Source organism: Ictalurus punctatus, chromosome 13 (genome assembly GCF_001660625.3).
Source record: "Ictalurus punctatus breed USDA103 chromosome 13, Coco_2.0, whole genome shotgun sequence".
Taxonomy (NCBI): Eukaryota; Metazoa; Chordata; class Actinopteri; order Siluriformes; family Ictaluridae; genus Ictalurus; species Ictalurus punctatus.
Window position 1 is genome coordinate 7699493 of NC_030428.2, and position 11682 is coordinate 7711174.

Sequence of the window (11682 nt, forward strand, 5' to 3'; positions counted from 1 at the left end):
TATCACAGGGAACAAAATAAAAACATATGAGCATTTTTGGCATCACAGCTCTGAATGTGATTGGTGCTTGTGCTAACATTTATCACCAATCTCTTTGACGTCATCCAGATGGAGAGATGTTCCCGCTCATATTTTTTTCTACCAGAGCACACACACAGACACACGCAGACACACACTCACACACACACACAGACACACACACACACACACACACACACACCTGGAGCTGCCCTGATAATAAACTCCCAATGGCAGTCCGTTAACAGGCCAGCTGTACAGCAACAACAGAACCATCTGTGAAATTAGCATGTTACACAATGTCTGTTATTGGCTAGTACAGGTACTATGTAATGTACACACACACACACACACACACACACACACACACACACACAGCTAAAATAAATCTCCATCCTACATTCACTATTAATTATTACAACTTTACAATATTAAGGTGCTATTTAGAGTCCCAGTAATGACAAATATTGGCATCATCATTTCCTTCTACATGAGCAAAATGGACGAAATTAAACTAGACTGAACTAGTTATTGAGGGAACAAAGCTACACAAATGGCAGGTAAGTTAAACCAATCTTTTTTGATGCTATCATTTAACTTTTGCCAAAATGTTTGCCAAAAGTCACCTCTTCACAGACATTCACTAGTGTCGATGCATCCATGTGTGTTCTAAAAGGCTGGGTCCCATCCTCTCCATCATGTGGTGACAATGTGTGCTCTCTAGTGGAAGTCTGTGTGAGGAGGAAGCGGGCTGTAGCCCCAAGCGCCTCGACCCAGGGAGGAATGTTTATCGTGTCCAGCGCCTTTGATCTCACCCAGTTAATCACTTCCTGCACACTGTATGTGAACTGCAGCACCACCGCAGAAGGGAAGCAGGGGGACGCCATTTGATGCGGTTTCTCCTGCACTACCTCCTACAAGTCATTAGATGGAGGCCGGATAGATAAGGCGGATAGATGCCGTGGGCTCGGAGTACTGTGGCTGCTGCCTTCAAGTTCTCCAGTGTTCAAGAGTCACTAATTACCATGTGGCATAGCCTCACATCTCCACATGAGCGTTGAAGATCTCGCTATGAGGTGCAGACAGACGCTACGCAACTCTGGTTTACAGTCTAGTTGTAGTGATGCAGCACAGAGCCTCACTTTCTCTCTTGACTTTTACATGAATTCATTACAACCATAAACACTGGAGATAAGACAAGTCTGTGATTCTAATCCTCACCTACCGGGTTTGAGTCACACTGTTAACTGGCTCTCTCAGACTCTATAATGAGGCAGTAATATCAGTCATAAAACACATTTTCGAACACTAAAGGTTAGAGTAGCCACTGTTCGAGTCTCATTCTCACTTTTACCTGCTCAGGTGTTAATGGGAAAGCCTATTGCTTGACACTCCCTTAGTTGGGCCTTTCTGGTGTCGAGGCATACACTGCTCCCTAAACGAACCAGTGGTATATGACAAATCCTCCCAGGGCAATTAAAGGACAAGCCTCGTTTCACACCTGGAATAGGACAAGAGAGGCATGATGAGGGAAACCACCCAGCAAACAATTCGACGTTGAATAGTCGGTGAAAAGTCGCAAAGATTAACATTGATATGACGTATAATCAACCCGCTTTCAAGCCATAAACCTGGGACACTTTTATACGCATTTTATCGTCTAAACCAAGCCTCTAAATGTAATGGCTCTAAGCGGATATTATACGTCAAAAGGAAGCGTGATTTCGACAAAACCATCATAAATGGTGCACATATATAGTGCTTTACACTTATATTCACCCATTCACACACACACACATACACCAATGGTAGCAGAGCTGCCATGCAAGGTGCTAGTTTGCCATCAGGAGCAACTTGGGGTTCAATTGCCCAAGGACACTTCGGCATGTGGAGTCATGCGGGCTGGGAATCGAACTGCCAACCCTACGACTACTGGACAACCCGCTCTACCACCTGAGCCACAGCCGCCCCTGACTTAATGTTAAACCAGCATTTAAACATATTAAGCATATGATTATGTTGTGATAATATATGGAATATTTTAATCAACGTATAATCCAATCAAAGTATAATCTTATCCTCGATGTATAAGATATAACAGAGTATACTCTCTAATATCTCTTGTGTCGTGTACTGTCCCCTAATATCTCTCACATTCAAGAGCGATTTTGACCACATATTAGCAATGAAGGGATTGCGACTTCAGAATCTTTTATTCGGGTATATAAAATAAAGAACATTTTTACGCGTCATGGAAATGCCTAGAGTATAATCTGCTTAACAATTCATATATAACACAAACATACCAGTTCAAGATATAGCCTATATGTACAATGAAATCCAACGTGGTTTAGGGATGATATCTGCACATGCACGTGCTTAGCTTCGTATGTTTGGTTTTGTATGTGCAGTTTCGTATGCAAGAGATTTCGTATTCCCGTAAATTAGAGAATACGCTCTCAAGAAATGAAATAAAAATAAATCTTAGTGAACAATGAACAATCACATCTAGATATATTTCTTTGAAATTACACAACAGTAACTTCATTAATCAGTTATTTTCGCATAATTTCAGAGTAATATAGTGGTTTATATTGGTTAGCACGTTCGCCTCACACCCCCAGGGTCCGGGGTTCGATTCCTGCCGGGGCCATGTGTGTGTGGAGTTTGCATATTCTCCCCGTGCTGTGGAAGTTTCCTCCCCCAGTCCAAAGACATGCATGGTAGGCTGGTTGGCGTGTCTAAAGTTTCCCTAGTGTATGAATGGGTGTGTGAGTGTGTATGTGATTGTGACCTGCGATGGATTGGCACCCTATCCAGGGTGTACCCCGCCTTGTGCCTGATGCTCCCTGGGATAGGGTCCAGGTTTCCCCATGACCCTGAAGAAGGAGTAAGCGGTAGAAGATGGATGGATGGATCAAGCCTCTTTTCCACTACCTGTAGCTTTCATTTCAATGAAAGCGTGTTTGTGTTTGCTAGGCAGCATGCTCCTTAAAGGCCATTTCTGGTTTAAGGCTTAAGCATTTGGGTCTCTCATGCTGATTTTTAAAAGGCAAATATCAATACACAACCAAGGCAGCTTTACAACACAACAACATGAACGGGTAATATACAACATTGATTTATACACCTGACCATCACACCCATACAGTATGTGATTCTTTCCCAAACTGTTGCCACAAAGTTGGAAGCAGCAATTTGGGAAGCAACTCCAGGATGTCCTTATATGCTGTACATTTAAGATGTCCCTTCACTGGAACTAAGAAGTCCAAACCTGTTCCAATATGACAATGCACCTGTGCACAAAGCGAGGCCCATGAAAACATGGTTTGCCAAGGTCACAGAGGAAGAAGTTGAGTGTTCTGCACAGAGCCCTAACCTCAGCCCCACTGAACACCTTTTGGATGAACTGGAATGCTGACTGCACCCCAGGCCTCCTCACTTGACATCAATTCCTGACTTAACTAAAGCTCTTGTGGCTGAATGAACACAAATCCCCACAGCCATGCTCCAAAATATGGTGTACAGCCTTCTCAGAAGAGTGGAGGCTGTTATAGCAGCAAAAGGGGGACAAACTCTGGAATAGGATGTTCAACAAGCACATATGATTGTAATGTTTAGGTGTCTAAAAACGTTTGGCTATATTGTGTATGTAGAATGATACTGACGTAGGCTTCTTCAGAGTTATTAGCTTCTTAAAAGGTTTCTACTTGTTTCTCATTCTGATAGGGAAACACTTTGCTGTAGGTTTTCTACATAAAAAACATAAAAGTTGTGTCAAATTCAAGACTTACGGGCCTTGACACCACTCCATAATTTCATACGGCCTCTGAGAACTTGCAAAAAATAATACTGACTATAATATAATATAGACTGAATTTTTTTTGCCATCTGCTTTTATTACTTTACCATCTGCCTTGCTGTTTTTTTCCACTGTCCCAACTACTCAACATCCCCACAACTAGTGAATGTATTAGTTCAATCAGATAGTCCACTATGCAATATCCTATATTAAAAACTGAATTAGTATAATATAATACATGTCATAACCTAATAGTATGTACAGTTGAATAGCTCATGTTAGCTTTCTTCTTGCTTGAATCATCGTGATGTACTTTCAGAGCCAGGCACTGGTGTTAATCAAAAGAACAGATCATAATGGATGAATTTATTATTATTATTATTATTCTTTTTTAAGTTTATGGCCCTTCAAAGGCTCACAACAATACTGGTGGCATATTTTTTTTAGTTTTAGTTTGATACCCCTACCTTGGAGAAACAACTGGATGGTTCTTGATTATATATATATATATATATATATATATATATATATATATATATATATATATATATATATATATATATATATATATATATATATATATATATATTAGTGTTGTGTATACCCACAGCATACACACTATCCAAGGAACACTAGGCATGAGGCAGCAATACACCATGTACACGGACACACACACACACACACACACACACACACACACACACACACACACACACACACACACACACACACACACACACACACACACACACACACACACACACACACACACACTGACACACACACACTCCTAAGGGTAGAGTATGAAGTATTACCTACTGGCATGTTGTTTGGGAGGTGGGATGAAACCATAGACACAGGGAGAACATGCACAGAAACTCCAAACTTTCTGTGCCATAACTACAGTCGTGATGCAGCAATGCTACCTGCTGCATTACTGTGTCATCCTTTAATTACATAATTTCATTATAGAAAACAAGTATATGTAACCATACCACATGGAATTATATGTAATCTGATCACAGTAACTTTCTTACAGATTACTTTATTACATTATTGATGGCAACAAATAAACATAGTTTATGGCCAGTTTACTCACTGGTCATAATCTAAATGACTGTCACTCTGCCTGAGATAACATCAGATAATATCAAATGTGAGTGGTTTTGAAGAAAAAAAAAATAGAGGAGTGGATCAAGGAATCATGCATGCTAATTTGTAATTATTTTTATATGGAACTTTATATTGATCGTTCATATTAATTTTTTAAATGTGAATAAAACAACACACATTGTGTGAAGATCACATTGTTGGCATGCAGTGTCGTTGTTGTTAGATTTTATCATAAATTTTAATGACATTACAATGCAGTGTAAATTTGACTCTATTATTTTTTAAATATTTTTTTTCTGGTAACAAATCATAGATCATATTACACAGAAGTGAACCAGATAACCTAGTTGGATCAGAAGTAGTCCAAAAATGATCTGAAAATAATTGGATAAAGTTTCAACTTTTAAGTAATCTTAAAGATTACATTAGTGATGAACTATAAGCAATACCTCCTCTGTTACCTATCCAACAGTGGTGCCATAAAATAAATAAAATAACCTTCCCTTAAATTATATGATGACTGAGCCTTGGCTCCTCCAGAGCAGGTAGCAAGGTGTGCTTTGGCATTTTACTAATGCCACTGGGTGCAGCTTGTGAGAGCTTTACAAATAATTTTCTTTAACTAGCATAATTTACTGCTAGTCCAAGCTGCTGCTAAGGGCTGATTTAGCTGTATTAGGTACTATCCTATCATGATAGAGGATGCAAATTAAATGGTAAATGTTCTGCACTTATTTAGTGCTTTTTTAACCTTAGCGGTTCTACAAAATGCTTGTTTCTCATTCATCCATTCACATACACACATTTACACACACACACCCCAATGGTAGCAGAGCTGCCATGCAAGGTGAATGCATGGCAGGCTTGCCATCAGGAACAACTTGGGGTTCGGTGCCTTACCCAAGGACACTTCGGCAAATTACCCATTATAAACAGTCATAGGAATGCTTAAAAAATGAAGGCTTGTCTGATGAAAATGAAAAAGAAGAACAGATGCCAGTTTTACCAGAAGGACCTTTCATAAGAATGTACAAATCAATGTCAGCTAGCCAACATGCTATACAGTGAGTGTGGCTTCTTTAGGATCTATTTCTGCTAGTGGAGCAAAAATAAACAGAATTTGGCCATATTGTGTGATTTTAATTTATTGTTTATTGAACTATTGTACAAAAGCAATATTTTACTCACAATCATGTGGTTATACTAAATTTTGGTCCTGTGCCTATGGCTGAATCACAGCTATGCCGATATTCCGAATAACCTCACTCTTGCACATGTAATATTTCTCAATTATTCATAGCTAATTGTACATAGTTAATTTGCCAATCATCATTTTGCAGACATGTTAAACATGGGTATTTTGCGTAGGAACTCAAAATTGTAACATTGGAGAAAGCCTCTACAAGATATCACTCAAAAATACAGCAAAAAAAGAGTAGTCTTCTTTTTTCCCCCAATAAAAATGGTAAATAATAGTCATCAGTTAACAGTATTGGTGTTTTAAACTCTCTGATAATAACTGACTCAAAGGAGGCCTCGGAACCCTCATCTCACTTTAGTAATCTCTCATTTCCTTACGATTTTCCCATGCTAACGCAGTGCCCTTGATTTCTGTCAAGGCAAATGGAAATTCAGGTCTTCAGTTCATTAATGTGAATGTTCAACTTGGCTAACATTGGACAAACATGTAGTCAGTCCCTCCAGGATTTTGTGTTTATGAGATCACAGAATTTTTTCAAAATGACTGCTGATGCCATTACAATGCACCATGTGACGTCATCACAAAGCGCATTCAGCCAACGCCATCTTCAATTCATGTTCGTTGAACATGTGTACAGCTAAAAGCTCTCATTTACCAACAAACATCACTGTGGAAGCCAGTGCAAAACATTTTCATGCAATTGCAATTTCGCCAATTCAAGTAGTTTTTCACAAAAAAAGCACAAAAAACTCCGAAAAATGCATCACAAATTTTGACAAAAGCCACAGCAAAATCAAGTATTTTTGGCTGAAACAATCACAAAACTCTGCGATATCCTGTATGGACTGATATAGTTAAACATCAGTTTCATATACAGTCATGTGAAAAAATAAGTACACCCAATGGAAATTGTTTGTTTTTTTGTTTTTTTTTTGACATATTTGGACAAGCAAACATTTGATACTAAAGCTGATACACTCTATCAAATGATACATAAAATTGACATTTTGTGGTAATTGTCACAATTAAAATTGACTTTAAAAAAAAACAGATCAGTCACATGAAAAAATTAAGTATACCCCTACATTTATCACAGCACTCATACCTAGTGACTGGTGTTCCCTTTGTTAATGAGGTGTGTGATGTCATCATGCCAAGATCTAAAGAGTTCTGTAAAGCCATCAGAAAAAAAGGTTGCGGATGTCTATGAGTCTGGCAAGGAATTTAAAAAGATCTCCAAATTATTTGAAATACATCATTCCACTGTAAAATAAATAAATAAATAATAATAATAATAAAAAAATTAACTACAAATGGTGAGGATTTCAAACAACTGAAATTTGGTCAAGACTGGACGTCCCAGCAAATTTAGCTCAAGAGCAGACTGTCTGAGGCAAGTTTCCAAGAACCCCAAAATTTCATCAAATGATCTGCTAGTAAGTCTTGCAACTGATGGTGTCAATGTGCCCGCATCTACAATCAGAAAGAGATTACACAAATTTGACCTGCATGGGAAGTGTGCCATGACAAAACCTTTGCAAGACTAGTGTTTGCCAATGGGCATATAGGCAAAGACCAGGCCTTATGATCTGGACAGACGAATCGAAGAGGGAGTTTGGCCACACTAACAGCAGACATGTTTGGCACAGACCACAGACCGAAGATAGCTTTTCAGCAGAAGCACCTCATACCAACTGTGAAGCACGGTGGTGGAAATGTTATGGTTTGGGGTTGCTTCACTGTCTCAGGGAATGGACAGCATGCATTCATTGATTCAACTATGAATTCTGCATCATATCAAAGAGTGCTTGAAGATAATGTGAGGCCATCTGTCCGAAAGTTGAAGTTTAACCGAAAGTAGACCTGTAAATAGAATAATGATCCTGAGCACATTAGCAAATCCACCAAGGAATGGTTCAAAAAGAAAAAAATGGAGAGCTATGGAATGGCCTAGACAAAGCCTGGATTTGAATCCCATTGAAATGTTGTGGGGGGATTTGAAACGGGCAGTACACGCAAGAAAACCCTCAAACATCTTGTAAGTGAAAGAATATTGCATGGATGACTGGTCAAAAATTCCAGCAAGTCGATGTGAGATACTGGTGGACAATTATGCAAAATTATTATTATTAATTATAAGAAGTAATTTCTGCTAAAGGGGGCAATACTAGCTTCTGGGGCCAAGGGTGTACTTACTTTTTTCACAGAAGAATATAACATATATTGATATTTCTGTTGATTAAATGATTGATAATGCTAATTTTCCATGTGGTTTTGTTCAAGTATATCAACTTCATTAACAGACACTGTTTCATCCCATCCATTCATCTTCTATACCGCTTATCCTTCCTTCAGGGTCACGGGAAAACCTTGAGCCTATCCCAGGAAGCATTGGGCACAAGGCGGGATACACCCTGGACAGGGTGCCAATCCATCGCAGGGCACAATCACACACACATTCACACACCCATTCATACACTACAGACACTTTGGACATGCCAATCAGCCTACCATGCATGTCTTTGGACTGGGGGAGGAAACCGGAGTACCCGGAGGAAACCCCCGCAGCACGGGGAGAACATGCAAACTCCACACACACAGAGCCATGGTGGGAATTGAACCCCTGACCCTGGAGGCGAACATGCTAACCATTAAGCCACCATGCTCCCTGACACTGTTTCAAAAATGATCAAATGTTTACTTGTCCAAATATTTCAAAAAGCCAAGAATTTCCATAGAGTGTACTTTTTTCCCCACATGACTGTATAGATGTAACCAAAGAGAGAGACAGAAAACGAAAACAACAACAAAAATACATTAAATTGACCTACGGCAAAGTGTAACATTTAATGCCCCCATACAACCCCCAGCCAGGACCATGCATTGTTCCTCTTAGGGACTGGCAGGTCTGATTTTAGTGTTGGTAATTTATTTAAAATAGAAACGTTAAGGATTACTATGTAGGTGAGACTTGGGACATGTTTGAGGGGGGAATGAGGTTACAGGTTACAGGTTAAGGCTGAGGTACTGCAGTTTTGTAGTGTATAAATGCTAATATTATTACCCTCTGTTAAGTAATGCTTACATCTTGATATCTTTACAACATAATTTTTGATTTTACTTTGAAGGAAGAAAGGATTAAATGTAACTTTTAGGAATCTGAAAGCGTTTGTGAGAGCAGGCCCAGGCTAAATGCCAGTTAACTATTTGGCCACTGTTGTCATGGTACGGTATGTCAGAGAGAGATTACGAAGAACAGGTTAAAGTTTCTCATATCACTCTCTCAGCAATGCCCTTCAGCATTTTTTTTTAGAACTGAATTGGCACAAACTCCTAAACCACTTGCCTCCCTGCCAGACTGCATTCTCTGAGAACAAGCAACAAACCAGACCTGGGACTCTACAGTAGGCTCCCGGGTTGAGGGGGCTGCTGGGTAAATATTCAAGTTAAATTCCAGCTTGCTATTTTTCAAGGTGCACTGAGTATAAAAAAAATAATGCTCACTAGAATGTAGTTGACTTGCCAACATGCACTCATGATTACAAATTTACGAGAATTTGCATGAGTCTACACTTACTTACTAAAGGTTAAGTGTAGTGTGAAAGGAAATGATAGCTTTCTAGCATTTCTTTCTTTCATTCATGAAATCCAACAAATTGCTGCTGTTCATTAAAATTCTTACGAACTCTGCATGAAATTAGGTTGCACTCTAGATTAACTGCAGCTGAGCAGAATTCCAAAATAAAGATTTTTATAATTGCAAAGTGCCTATGAAAACATCCAGTCAATATTAGTACAAGCAAACAGAACACATGCAGTAAGGTTCCTCTCATCTGGCACTGTGTGTACATGTCTGTTGCAAAGGGTTGCGTGACTGCAGAGAATGAGTGTAAAGGTTCCTGTCCTGCCGCAGGCTAGAGGTACACCAAGATCTGCTTCTCACTTTTAATCCTTACAACTCTTTTAAGAAAGACTCTTTTAAAAAAGACACTCGAGCATTGACATGAGATGCCAATGCTGCCCAACTGCAGACAGAAGTGTGTTAAGACTGAAGACACAGGATGAGAAATCTGCAACGGTTTGTGGCTTGGTCAAATATTTAGCGGTAGTGAAGCCTGAAATTGTGGAGAAGTGAAAACAGACACTAACATTTTGAGTGCAGAATAAAAATTTTTAGAGACCTAATGTGAGCGGGTGGTTAAGTGGTTTTCTTCAGCAGCTGTTTACATGCAGCTTTTGTTGTGAGTCAGAACAGACATGCTGCTCCTGGCAGTAATGCTGGAAGATCACACAGACTGCTGATTCATTCTGTTAAAATGCAGACCTTGACTTGAAATTCCCCCATTATACAGAATCACTCTGATCACTCTAATTTTAGCATCAGCTTTATATATATATATATATATATATATATATATATATATATATATATATATATATATATATATATATATATATAATCGTAACATGAATATTGATACGTCAAACACCCTCTCAGCCCTCATTTGCTCAAGGACCTGAGGTATACATACAGTTGCTGCTGAGACAAAGAGGAGTGCCTTGTGAAGGTTAGGGGTGTGTGTGGGTTTCTGTCTGTCAGAAAGGCTAAGCTCAAGGGTGGGAAGTGTGGAGAGCCCTGCTGTTTTCCCATCCCAGGTGGAGTGTTTCAGGTTGGAGAGGTGTGGAGGAGGTGATGGATGGGGGCTGATGGGCTGGGCTTGACCCCTGCTGAGCCGCTGAGACCTCCCTCACCTGTTGCGCTCGTGTCTGAACAGGCAGGACTCGGGGCCCATTGTGTTCAAAAGCTCTGCCTCTCACTAGGCGTCGAACTCCCAGAAGCCCTTGCCTCTGTTCTCCACAGTTCCAAGCACCTCACACCCAAAACAATACGCATGGCAGTGGCAAAAACTCTCCCATCTGGCGGCCTTGATTGGGTGCCAGACGACTCGAAGGTTGGGAGAAAAGATGAGAAAGCCAGAAAGGGAAGGAAGGATAGATGGAGAGTCAGAGAGTCTGTCACTTGATATCAGTGCAAATGCAAAACACAGGTTTATATAACTGGCTGTTTATGTAACTGTCTGTATTGGTTTAGTGCTCCTATTATCAGTATCTGTATTTAAAACCAATGAGAGTGTGGCCTACTCAGTTTTTTTGTAATTAAAATTAAATATGAACCTTACCATCAGAAAACGCTGGAATATACATTTGAGGTAGGAATGCCAGCACTGTCATCACCAGCCCACAGTTATTTTTTTTTGTTTGTTTGTGTCTGCCTTTGATATTTTGTAACAAATATATATATATATATATATATATATGCTACTAGCCTAATTTAAACCACTGCAACCCTGACCAGGCAGTTACTAAGGATGAATGAATGAACTCTGTAAATGCATGACATGAGCGTAGTCTTTCTCTGTGGCTGCAGGAAAGTAAAAACCTCACATGACTTTTCATGATGCATCCAGCAAAATCCTAGTCCTGATGCACACCTCTGTCAAAACAAACAAACAAACAAACAAACAAAACCAAATGGTGCAGCTACTAT